Consider the following 13076-nt stretch of genomic DNA (forward strand, 5'->3'; position numbering starts at 1 on the left):
CTTAGGGCTCCGATGGCCACCATGGCTAGGACTCTCCTTCTCCAAGCAGTGCTGCGTCACCGTGCCTTGGGCTCCCCTGGCCACCATGGCTAGGACTCTCCTTCTCCAAGCAGTGCTACGTCACCGTGCCTAGGGCTCCCCGGCCACCATGGCTAGGACTCTCCTTGTGCAGGCGGTGCTACGTCACCAGGCAGTGCTACGTCACCGTGCCTAGGGCTCCCCTGGCCACCATGGCTAGGACTCTCCTTCTCCAAGCAGTGCTACGTCACCGTGCCTTGGGCTCCCCTGGTCACCATGGCTAGGACTCTCCTTCTCCAAGCAGTGCTGCGTCACCGTACTTAGGGCTCCCCTGGCCACCATGGCTAGGACTCTCCTTGTGCAGGCGGTGCTACGTCACCGTGCTTAGGGCACTCTGGCCACCATGGCTAGGACTCTCCTTCTCCAGGCAGTGCTATGTCACCGTGCCTTGGGCTCCCCTGGCCACCATGGCTAGGACTCTCCTTCTCCAGGCGGTGCTACGTCACCAGGCAGTGCTACGTCACCGTACTTAGGGCTCCCATGGCCACCGTGGCTAGGACTCTCCTTGTGCAGGCAGTGCTACGTCACCGTGCCTAGGGCTCCCCTGGCCACCATGGCTAGGACTCTCCTTCTCCAAGCAGTGCTGCGTCACCGTGCCTTGGGCTCCCCTGGCCACCATGGCTAGGACTCTCCTTCTCCAAGCAGTGCTACGTCACCGTGCCTTGGGCTCCCCTGGCCACCATGGCTAGGACTCTCCTTGTGCAGGCGGTGCTACGTCACCAGGCAGTGCTACGTCACCGTACTTAGGGCTCCCCTGGCCACCATGGCTAGGACTCTCCTTGTGCAGGCGGTGCTACGTCACCGTGCCTTGGGCTCCCCTGGCCACCATGGCTAGGACTCTCCTTCTCCAAGCAGTGCTGCGTCACCGTGCCTTGGGCTCCCCTGGCCACCATGGCTAGGACTCTCCTTGTGCAGGCGGTGCTACGTCACCAGGCAGTGCTACGTCACCGTACTTAGGGCTCCCCTGGCCACCATGGCTAGGACTCTCCTTCTCCAAGCAGTGCTACGTCACCGTGCCTTGGGCTCCCCTGGCCACCATGGCTAGGACTCTCCTTGTGCAGGCAGTGCTACGTCACCGTGCTTAGGGCTCTCCTGGCCATAGTGGCTAGGACTCTCCTTGTGCAGGCAGTGCTACGTCACCAGGCAGTGCTACGTCACCGTGCCTAGGGCTCCCCTGGCCACCATGGCTAGGACTGACCTTGTGCACGTGGTGCTACGTCACCGTACTTAGGGCACTCTGGCCACCATGGCTAGGACTCTCCTTCTCCAAGCAGTGCTACGTCACCGTGCCTAGGGCTCTCCTGGCCATAGTGGCTAGGACTCTCCTTCTCCAGGCAGTGCTACGTCACCAAGCAGTGCTACGTCACCGTGCCTTGGGCTCCCCTGGCCACCATGGCTAGGACTCTCCTTGTGCAGGCGGTGCTACGTCACCAGGCAGTGCTACGTCACCGTGCCTAGGGCTCCCCTGGCCACCATGGCTAGGACTCTCCTTGTGCAGGCGGTGCTACGTCACCGTGCCTTGGGCTCCCCTGGCCACCATGGCTAGGATACTCCTTCTCCAAGCAGTGCTACGTCACCGTGCCTAGGGCTCTCCTGGCCATAGTGGCTAGGACTCTCCTTCTCCAGGCAGTGCCACGTCACCAGGCAGTGCTACGTCACCGTACTTAGGGCTCCCATGGCCACCGTGGCTAGGACTCTCCTTCTCCAAGCAGTGCTACGTCACCGTGCCTTGGGCTCCCCTGGCCACCATGGCTAGGACTCTCCTTGTGCAGGCGGTGCTACGTCACCAGGCAGTGCTACGTCACCGTGCCTTGGGCTCCCCTGGCCACCATGGCTAGGACTCTCCTTCTCCAGGCAGTGCTACGTCACCGTGCCTAGGGCTCTCCTGGCCATAGTGGCTAGGACTCTCCTTGTGCAGGCAGTGCCACGTCACCAGGCAGTGCTACGTCACCGTACTTAGGGCTCCGATGACCACCGTGGCTAGGACACTCCTTCTCCAAGCAGTGCTAAGCCACCGTGCCTAGGGCTCCCCCGAGCTGGAGGTGCACACGTCGCCTCACCCAGAGATGGGACGGTGCCCTGGGCCCCCAGGGGGCCCGCCGTCCCTTCCCATCGCACCCTGAATCTGACGGCCAGGCTGGCACCGTCCGGAGGGGCCTCTTGTCAGGGCGCCTAGGGCTCCCCTCTTCGCTGGCTCTGCACACGTCACCTGTAGCCATCAGATGGGGCAGTGCTTGGGCCCCCAGGGGCCCGCCGTCCCTGCTCATCGTACCCTGAATCTGACAGCCAGGCTGGCATCGTGCCCGGCGGTGCGTGAAGATAGCGGCGCTCCCTGGAACAAAATGCGAGAATCAATAAAACATGCCCCGGGAGCCCCGGACGCTTCCGGGGGCTAGATGGAAACAAGGAGTCGGGGAGCACTCCGTGAAATATTCATCGAGGTGGTGGGGGCGGGGCAGCAATCAGTGCCAGGACGTGGTGGCATCTCGGCCGCCTCCCAGGGCTGCGAGCGCCACTGGCCAGGAGTGGGCAGAACTGGTGAGGGGAAGACCCTGCAGGCACGAAATACAACATTTATTCAGCAAAACGCTGATGGCTCACGCCTAACCACTCGAAAATTACTCTAGCTGCATTCCATTCTGTCGTTTTTGAGCTCACCCGGCCCTCACATTGTGGCTGTGACCATCCAAGTGAGGATTCGGCCTGACAAGGTATAAAGAATGCGTAAAACGGCCCTGGGTTCTCCTGCCCAGCCGGGGCACCGCTGGGTTACCGTCAGTGAAGCCCCCGACTGTGCCAGGGGTAACCCGAAGCAGCGACCCACGCACTACAGGGCTGCCACCCCTAATCCGCTGTGCCAGGCATGATGAAGGCAGGCAGGAAATGCCACATGGCCCCAAGGGGGAGAAAGCTCTCTTCGCGCCAAGGACCGTCCTTTCATGTTTACCCTTCTCAGGAGTTTGTTTTTCTGAAGAAGTGCAGGGGCATAGCTATGAGGCTTGTGCCCCCCTAGTGTCAACCTTCCAAGCAGCAGAGCCACGTCGCGTGGCTTCTCATGGCCTCATAGATGTGGTGTAAGACAGCGCAGGTCACTGCGTTGCCTAACTCTGGCCACGGAGGGCGTTGCATGGGCGTTGCCGTGGGTGTTCCCACGCAACACCCGCAGAATTTCACGCTGCCCCAGAAGTATAAGGGGCATATTTGTAGTCACCGTGCGCCACATTAACCTCATTATTTTTTACGTTAATGTGGCCCAACAGGGCCGAAGTCCCCGCTCCATATTTACAGAGTGATGTAACCCTCTGCGCTACATTAATTCTGCGCCAGGCATAATGTATGCAAAGGGGCCGCTCCCCCGTTAGGGGAACCGGAAAAATGTCGCAAGGAAATCTATGGGATTTCCTTTTGCCATTTATTAAGGCACTTTTAACGCCTGCTCAGAGCAGGCATTCGAAGGGGGCTTCCATTCTTTAGAATGGGCTCATATATACTCTGCAGGAGTAATATCTTGGCGCTACTCATGCAGAGTACATCCATGGAGTCATGAAAAATGATGCTATTGCCTCATACCAGCGCCATGGTACGCCGTATTTTAAATACGGCACACACATGGTGGCAGTAGGGGGGTGCTAAGGGGCGCAGGGAAAGTGTTGCTTTACTCCGTGTAGTGCCACTTTCCATAAACCTGGCCCTTAGACCTTGTAAACCTGGGGATGCAACAAAACGTAGGCCTCCCAGGGCAGGTGTAACAAGGAAAAAAAATACATATTCCTCCTTGTTTTCTGGAGTTTTACGCAGCTCTCGTGTAACAGAGCGCAGCACCCGATGCTGCCGCGCTGCATGGGAGGAAGGGCGCAGGACAGCGCCACATCTTCAGGTGTGGCCCTCTCCTCCCTGGCGCCCTCGCAGACATGCTCACACCTTTGTGCCACAGTGCAAGGATGCCTGCACGAGTCTAGCATAGGTTTTGTGCTGGAAGGATACCCTTCCAGTACCTAATGCTGCACTTGGACTGAATTTACCAGTATTCCTACTTTGTATGCGTGCTGTAGAGTGCAGTACATATATGAAGTCTGAAAGAAAGCACAAATAAAGCATTTCTACTTTTAACACCTACTTTCAAGTGGTGTTAATTTTGGGTGCAAACCCCCTCTGTCCTGTTATAAGTAGACAGGGGTTTGTGTTAACAAGACACGGGTGGTGTCGTGGGATTCTGATCCCAGGAGCAGCTTGCGCATGTGTGTTGGAGAAAGCGAAAACTTAGTATGCGGCGCCACCTCGTGGTGTTGCCATGCAGCGACGGGAAGGGACAGTTCAGACCTTACCGGTTCACTCTCTTAAGGCGAGTTCGGTGAACCTGCTTCTGGTCACCAGGTGAGGACTTCCTGACAGTTGCCAGGTTCTTTCATGGCACAGGCGACCAAATGGATGGAATGGAATGCTCCCCAGACTGGTTGATATTCATTGAGGCATTTCCTTCCATCTGTATTTGTTCTTCCAGGGAGTCAGCCTGGGGGTCACTATGTATGTATATGTCGTGCTCGAGTCCTGCAGCTTGCAGGAGAGGGCCATCAGAGCTGGTGCAAAGGGCCCCCCAGGTGTAGCCGCCCCGCCCCTGTGCACCAGGGCTAATACTCTGGCATAGATTTGGTTGTCTTGTTAACAAGTTAGCTGAGTTAAAATGAAATCAAATGTTGTTCATGGAAGTGACCACTGGTGAGTCCATAGCAGTTCACCGCTGCCTGCTAGTGGGGCCCGAGATATCTGCGTAAGGGGTGACACCGTCAGCCGGAAGAAGGGGTTCAGGTAATAAGGGGTTACAGAAGCCTGAGATATCTGGGGTGATACCGCCAGCCCGAAGAAGGGGTTCAGGTAATGGGAGGTTACGGGATCCTCGGATATCTGGTGTGATACCGCCAACACGAACATGGGGTTTAGGTAATGGGGGGTTACTGGGGCCTAGGATATCTGGGGTGATACCGCCAACCCGAAGAAGGGGTTCAGGTAATGGGAGGTTACGGGATCCTCGGATATCTGGTGTCATACCGCCAGCCCGAACAAGGGGTTTAGGTAATGGGGGGTTACTGGGGCATAGGATATCTGGGGTGATACCGCCAACCCGAAAAAGGGGTTTACATAATGAGGGGTTACTGAGACCTCGTATATCTGGGTGTGGGGTGATACCACCAGCCCGAAGAAGGGGTTTAGGTAATGAGAGGTTACTGGGGCCTAGGATATCTGGGGTGATTCCGCCAACCCGAAGAAGGTGCTTACATAATGAAGGGTTACTGAGACCTCGTATATCTGGGTGAGGGGTGATACCACCAGTCCGAAGAATGGGTTCAGGTAATGGGGGGTTACTGGAGCCTGGGATATCTAGGGTGATACCGCCACCCCGAAGAAGGGGTTTAGATAATGAGGGGTTTCTGAGACCGTGTGTATCTGGGTGTGGGGTGATACCACCAGCCATAAGAAGGGGTTTAGGTAATCTAGGCTGGTGGCAGTCGCATGACCCCTCCCAGCAGCCCGCTTGTGCACCTCTCTGGCAGAGATTCACCAGACAGACCTGCTCTGTAGAGTTTGTTGGCTGTCCAGCGCCAGTACTGAAGGAGCTTATTAAGTAAATTAATTTCAGTCAGACTTCTAAGCTTCCACCTCCACCAGGTGTTCGCGGCACGTGGTTTTCTGCCGTCGCTGTCGCACTCAGTGAGGGATTTGGCCATGGACTCAGGGAACCCGCTGCCACTCCTCAGGATTGGCCGCCACTCCCTAGGACTGGCCCCACTCCTCAGGATTGGCCGCCACTCCTCAGGATTGGCTGTCACTCCTAGGATTGGCCTCCACTCCTTAGGATTGGGCTCCACTCCTCAGGATTGGCTGTCACTCCTAGGATTGGCCTCCACTCCTTAGGATTGGCCTCCACTCCTCAGGATTGGCCGCCACTCCCTAGGACTGGCCCCCACTCCTCAGGATTGGCCGCCACTCCTCAGGATTGTCTGTCACTCCTAGGATTGGCCTCCACTCTTTAGGATTGGCCTCCACTCCCTAGGATTGGCCGCCACTCCTCAGGATTGGACGCCCTTTGTGACGGAGTCCACCATCGGAGATGTGGTAGGGTTGGTGGAGTGTCTTAAGTCTGGAGCTCAGACAATGGGGGTCACGCCTGGTCGTTGCTCAGTGTACATTCTTCTCATAAGGGGGGGAACAATTTAATGATATCACCTGAGGTACGATGGTGTGTAAGGCCTGGATTCCTGCACTACCAGAGACCTCTCCATGGATCTCTCCACAAACTTAATTGGTGACATTTAGCCCCATGGGCTCCTTGGCGTGGATAAGTGGACCTATCTCAGCTGCATGTGGGCCGAGTGCACATCAGCAGTCGTCCCCTGTGTCGTGTGTAGTTGGTTTGGTCTTACAGACATATGTCATACCTTGTTGAACCTCTCGCTAGTCCTAACCAGAAGAGTCCTCCTTAAAGGATGCGTCAAGTCGGCTGCTGGTGACAGCTGAGGTAGTCTGAGCGCACGTACCTTTGTGTCACATGACTTCCAGTCCCCCATGTGAATGAGGATATCACTGCATCTGTCTGGCACAATAACATATTTTGTACAGCAAGGGTAACATACTAACAGGCATATTTACAAGCCCTGTAGCTACTTTGCGTGACTTTTCATGGCCTCATAGATATGGAGTAAGAAAAAGCAGCGCAGGTCACTGCGTTGCCTTACTCTGCGTTAGGGAAACATTCCATGGGCATTGCGGTGGCTTTTCCCCTGCCGCATCCATAGGTTTTGACATATTCCCAGATTTACTAAATGACGTAAACCTGAGGCAGCGTCAAAACCTTACGCCTCCCAGCGGAGGGGTAAAGAGGAGAAATATTTTTACGTGTCCTCGTTTTTTCCTCTTTCTATGTGTGCTGTGTTCTTCAGCACACATAGGTTCTTCATAGATGCGTAGATTTTTCATAGATTCTTTTTGTGCAGGAAGGTGCCCCTTCCTGTACAAAAACAATTGTGCCTACAACGCAGGCACCTATGTATTATGGTGCAAGGGTTCATGCATTGGTGCTAGGCACTAAGGGGCATATTTATACTCTGTTTGCGCCGGATTTGCTTCATTTTTATTTATGCAAATCCAGCACAAACACAACTCCATATTTATACTTTGGTGCTAGACCCGTCTAGCACCAAAATCCATGGAGTTTGAGTCATTTTTTAGCGTGGACACCTACCTTGCCCTAATGATATGCAAGGTAGGCGTTCCCGTCCAAAAAATGACTCTAAGGCATGTGCGCCTTATTTATCCTCCCCCGTCATTTTGACACACAGGAGGAGGCGGGCCTTAAAAAATGGCACTCAGCCTGATTTGCGCCGTTTTTAACGCCTGGGTGAGGGCAGGCGTTAAGGGACCTGTGGGCTCATTTTCATGGTCTCCGACCATGGAAGCAGTCCACAGGTGCTCTACCTTTCCCCCAGGGACACCCCCTGCCACCCTCGCCCACCCCTGGAGGACACCCATGGATGGGGGGGACTGATCTACGGTAAGTAGAGGGAAGTAATTTTTTCATTTTTATTTTAGGTAGCATGGGGGGCTTAACTTGGGCCCCCCTACAAGCCACTGTGCCCAATGACCATGCCCAGGGGACATTAGTCCCCTGGGCATGGCCACTGGACAGGGGGGCATGACTCCTGTCTTTGCTAAGACAGGAGTCATTTCCATGGGGGTTGTGCATCAAAAAATGACGCTAGTCAGGTTAGAGTAATTTGTTTTTTACTCTAACCTGACTTGCACCATTCTTTGACGCACAAACCTCAGTCTTCCCTACGCCTCCACTGCCCGGTTAGAGTAATTTATTTTGACGCTAACCAGGCCGCAGCGCCAGCTACCTTCATTCCTTAAATATGATGCCCGGCTGGCGCGATGGAATGGTGCTAGCCGGCATTAAACTTTTTGACGCAAACCTGCGCTGGCGCAGGTTTGCGTGAAAAAGTATAAATAGGGGCCAAAATTGTGCACCGGCGCAGGAGGAAAGGACACGAATGCCCCATACTGCATTAATACGGGGCATTCCTGCCCTTTCACATTGGCGTAGGGCAGCGCCGCAAGAAGACTTGGGGCACTGCCCTACGCCAGTTCCCCATACATCGGCCCGTAGTATATACACAATGCCCCTGTGATTCCACTGTTTGGGACCCCTCCGTAGTAGCTGCTGAAGGTGGGACCAGCAGGCGTAGTCATCTATTGTCTCATGGATCAGGGAGTTCATTTGTTCTCAGTCAGTTGATCAATACCTCCATCGATGATAGAACTCAGTGGTGCATAAATCTGCAGTATTCCTGATCCCAATTCAGGTGCAAAATACTCTTGGCTCCTGGTTGCAGTTTAAAGGCCTCTGGCTGTGGGGCCTGAAGTGTCAGTAACTGGTGTGAAAATAGTTCCCTTTGACCAGGACTAGTGCAGGAATAATTCGGAACGGCTGGGACATACAGCCGGTCCAATCAGCACCTGGTCTTGGCTGCGGATTTCTAGTTTTATATATTTACTCACTCGTATATTTATTTATTGTGTGCACGTTTGTATTTTTGAGATGAAAGCTCAGGATGCACCAGGTTGACTGGTTGTCACGTCTTCCACACAACAGCCTTTTAGATGGCACCGTTTCCGACAAATACTCCAAGGTACGGAAATGTGTTCCCTTCAGATGGACTCACCCTCTTTAAGTAGTGCGTAAATATCACCTGGAAAGTCCACGAAGGCGCATTTCGACTGGACACATGCGTAGAACCGACTCTTGGGCACTTTCTTTCTTTTGGAGGATGTAACTATCCATTGGGCGCCATGTTTGTATGGGAGGATGTAATTGGCTGTTGGGTACCATATTTCTTTGGGAAGATGTAACTGGCTGTTGGGGGCCATGTTTCTTAAGGAAGATGTATTTGGCTGTTGGGAGCCATCTTTCTTTGGGAGGATGTAACTATTCGTTGGGTGCACCATGCTCCTCTTCCTGTTGTATGAAGTCTGCTCTAGCCCCCTTTCGAGACCGAGAGTTTCTTCTTCCAGGACCTGTGGGGCAGGGTGTTCTGGTGGGAGTGTTGTTTGTCTTGGTGTTTTATTGGCTGGGGTGCAGCCACTTGCCTGCAGTGAGGATCCCCCACTGTTATGTTATTTTATGCAGATTTGTAGAGGGCACTGTCGCCCGGGAGGGTATGCCGACGCTGAGCACTGCTCCAGAAAGTGCTGCAGTCTTCCTTCAGCTGTGGGGCTGGTGGGCACCTTCTGTTGTGGGGATCGCTCAGCAGGATTGGCTCTCCTGTCAATGCTAACTTTTCTTCTGGTGGGGTGGGAGGTGGGACATGGAGGGGGAGAATCTCTAGAAAACCCTCTATGTGAAGGGTGCACCAGTAGATATTGAAGTCCCAGTGGACCTGTTAATACCTCTTAAAGGGAGGTTGTATGTCAGAATATCTTGTGTTAAATATGATATCACATACAACTTGAAGCCCCTGTACTCCCACATCTGGATTGTGGTAATGCCATGCACCAAGACCTCCCAGACTCCACACTGGTACCCCTTAGGGGCATCCTACATGCCCAACAGGTCTCATAGAGCACCTGAACTAATATGCCCACATCACCCCCACCCTGGCAGAATGTAGGGCCTGATTTAAATCTTGGTGGAGGGCAATACTCTGTCACAAAAGTGATGGATATCCCTCCACCTTATTACAATATCATGATATCTTATGGAGATCGTGATAAGGTGGACGGGATATCTATCACATTTTTGATGGAGTATTCCATCTGCTGAAATCTTAATCGGGCCCTTAATTGGCTCCCCTAGTAGGCTCACACCATCTTCAAAACGAGCTGCATCACTTACTAAGCAGATCTCAGCACACCCGCAGCCAGGACACCATCAGACTGCAGACTTACAAGTGTAAACAAGTATTTGCAATGCAACGCTTCTCGCGTAAGCGCCATTAGTGTTGTAAATTCCTAACCGGACTTTTCTTGCCACATAAACTAATAGTGAAAAGTAAAACAGTTTCAAATATGCAGGCCAATGATCGCCGTGACATGCAAAGCGCTCGACTTCTTCCCAGTGAGATCACGCTGCGCAGGAAATGAAAAGATAAAGTATTCCAGAAACCAGCTGAAAACACAAAGCCTCGTACGTTTTTAGTAGTTTACCGTTGCCCTAGAGGAGGGCTAAACACTAGAAAAGGCATTACGTATGCATGCCGACAACCCACGAACTGTTGAAAGTGACGGGTGTGACATGGGCGTGGTTAGAAGCCCACATAGAGATTACAACATGGTCCAGAGCGCTTGCGCGTTCGACCCTAAAAAGAAAAAACACAAGGCAGCGGGCCTTTTCCATCTATGTGCCCAGGATCTGGAACAGCATCCCCGTATCCATCACAACGCATTAACCCTGCTCCAACGTTTATAAGTATTTTTTTGTTACTTTATTACTAGAACCATAAGATTCAGTTCAGAAATAACTTCTGTTGCAGGTAAGTACTCAACACAGATATTAATGTAACTTTGTTTCACTTTAGCAAAGAAAACAGTAACAATCTAACAGCCAGCTTCCTTTCCTTTTACTTCTTGGCTTTATGTTAATCTTTGACCATGAATAGCGCTTTACTGCCTTTTGCCTATGTTTGCGCTATAGAAATACCATATACATACATACATACATAATATCACTGCAGAAATATCATTGGACAAGTTACTGAAGAGGTATACATATATTTGTAAGTCTAGAAGTACTATTTTTAACACCACATCTGCGTTCCTTGAAGATATATTCATCGTGATGGTAGATATATATGGAGTCAATTTATAGTAAATCTATACTTAATTGTTCACTTGTTGGTAATATATATTTTGACATCAATATTAAGGTATCACAATATTTAATATTCAATATTCCAGTTCCACTCCGAAAGGGCTGACGCTGCGCATTGCACGTACGGTCAAAGCCACCAAACCTTCACTGCAACAGTCTAGTTTTTTAGGGTTGAGCGCACAAGCGCTCTGGCCACTGTTGTTATCTCTCTGTGGGCTTTTAACCACCCCCATCAGTTTGGTTGGTTCATGGGCTTGCCTTTTAAAATTCGCTTGATTTCATTTGTGAAAGGCATGCATATGTCATGCCTTTTCTGGTGTTTAGCCCGCCTCAAGCGCACCGGCCAACTACTGAAAACATACAAGGGTCCATGTTTTCCCCATGGCTTGTGGACTACTTCTTTTCATTTCCAACTCAGCATGATCTCGCTGGGCAGTAGTCAAGCGCTTTGCATGACATCGACCCTGTTACATGGATAATTGCAGTTTTGTTGGTTACATGGATAATTGCACATTTGACTACGAGCGAACTTTCATTTCCTTTTGTGTGGCTCCTTAACGCTCAGGGTGGCCGTCAGCTTGCTTATGTGTAACTGTTTTACTTTTCATTGTCAATTTATGGGGCAAGAAAAGTCCGGTTAGGAGTTTACAATGTTAATAGCTCTAACTCAAGCAAATGCGAGACCCATTGCATTGCAAATGCTTGTTTCTTTTTGTAGAGAATCTAGCTATTTCCAGAAATGCATGTGCTTGGTAGAACGTGACCTTTGCAGATTGTGACCAATGCAAAATGTGTCTGATTTAGAATGTGACCCATGCAGATAATGACTGATTGTAGTCAGTGCGACCAAAGCAGAAAGTAGCACTTGCAGAATGTGACCCATGCAGGTTGTGCCAGATGCAGAACGTGTCTGATTTAGAATGTGACCCATCCAAACTGCAAAATATTCTGATTGTGACAGATGCCTAATGTGGATGATACATAACGACACCTATGCAGAATGTGTCTGATACAGAATGTGACCCAAGCAAACAGCAAAAAATGATAATCGAGACAAATTTGGAAAGTGGCTGATGCAGAAAGTGACCCATTCAAACTGCAAGAGATGGAAATTGCAACCGAAGCAGAATGCAATCCTTGCAATACATGACCCATGCAGATTGTGACAGATGTAGAATGTGTCTGATAAAATGTGACCAATGCAGATAATGACTGATTGAAGTCAATGCGACCAGAGCAAAAGCAGAATGTGACCCATGCAGATTGGACTGATGCAGAATGTTTCTGATACAGAATGTGACCCATGCAAACTGCAAAAGATGCAGGTTGTGACAGATGTCGAATGTGCCTGATACAGAATGTGACCCTTGCAAACTGCAAAAGATGCAGATTATGAATTATGTAATCTTTGCAATATATGGCCCATGCAGAAATTGACCAATGCAGAATGCAATCCAAGCAGATCGCAACCAATGCAGACTGTGCTTGGTATGAAGTGTGACTGATGCAGTCTTTCAAATGCAGACTATGGGTGAGACTTAGGGCCATATGTACGAAAACTTTTTCCCATAGACACAGAATGGGTAAAATCCTTTCGTACATCTGGCCCTTAATGTAATCCATGCAGAATGTGGCCCATACAGATTTTGACCGATGTTGAGTGTGTTCGATACAGAATGTGACCCATGCAAACTACGAAAGATGAAAATTACAACCAAAGTAAATGTAACGCTTGCAATATGTGACCCATGCACAGCAGATTGTGACAGAAGTAGAATGTGGGTGATACAGAATTTGACCCACGCAAACTACAAATGATGGAAATTGCATCCTAAACAGAATGTAATCCGTGCAATATGCGACCCATGCAGTTTGTGAATGATGTAGAATTTGGGTGATAAAGATTGTGTCTCACAGAAGCTGCAAAAGATGCTGACTGCAGATAAAATAGAATGCGACCTATGCAGATTGTGACCAATGCAGAATGTGTCAGATACAGAATGTGACCAATGCAAACTGCAAAGATTCAGATTGCAGATTAAATAGAATGTGAACTATGCAGATTGCAACCTATGCAGAATGGGTCTGATGCAAAATGTGACCCATGTAAACTGAGAAGGAAATTGCAACCAAAACA

The 13076-nt window shown here is 51.0% G+C and overlaps 1 protein-coding gene across 1 annotated transcript in view; it reads left to right on the plus strand.

The window, feature by feature from the left end:
* CHRM4 (cholinergic receptor muscarinic 4) overlaps positions 1-13076 on the plus strand; it is a 424975-nt gene that overhangs the window by 405094 nt on the left and 6805 nt on the right. The window lies entirely within an intron of this gene.

Source organism: Pleurodeles waltl, chromosome 3_1 (genome assembly GCF_031143425.1).
Source record: "Pleurodeles waltl isolate 20211129_DDA chromosome 3_1, aPleWal1.hap1.20221129, whole genome shotgun sequence".
NCBI lineage: Eukaryota > Metazoa > Chordata > Amphibia > Caudata > Salamandridae > Pleurodeles > Pleurodeles waltl.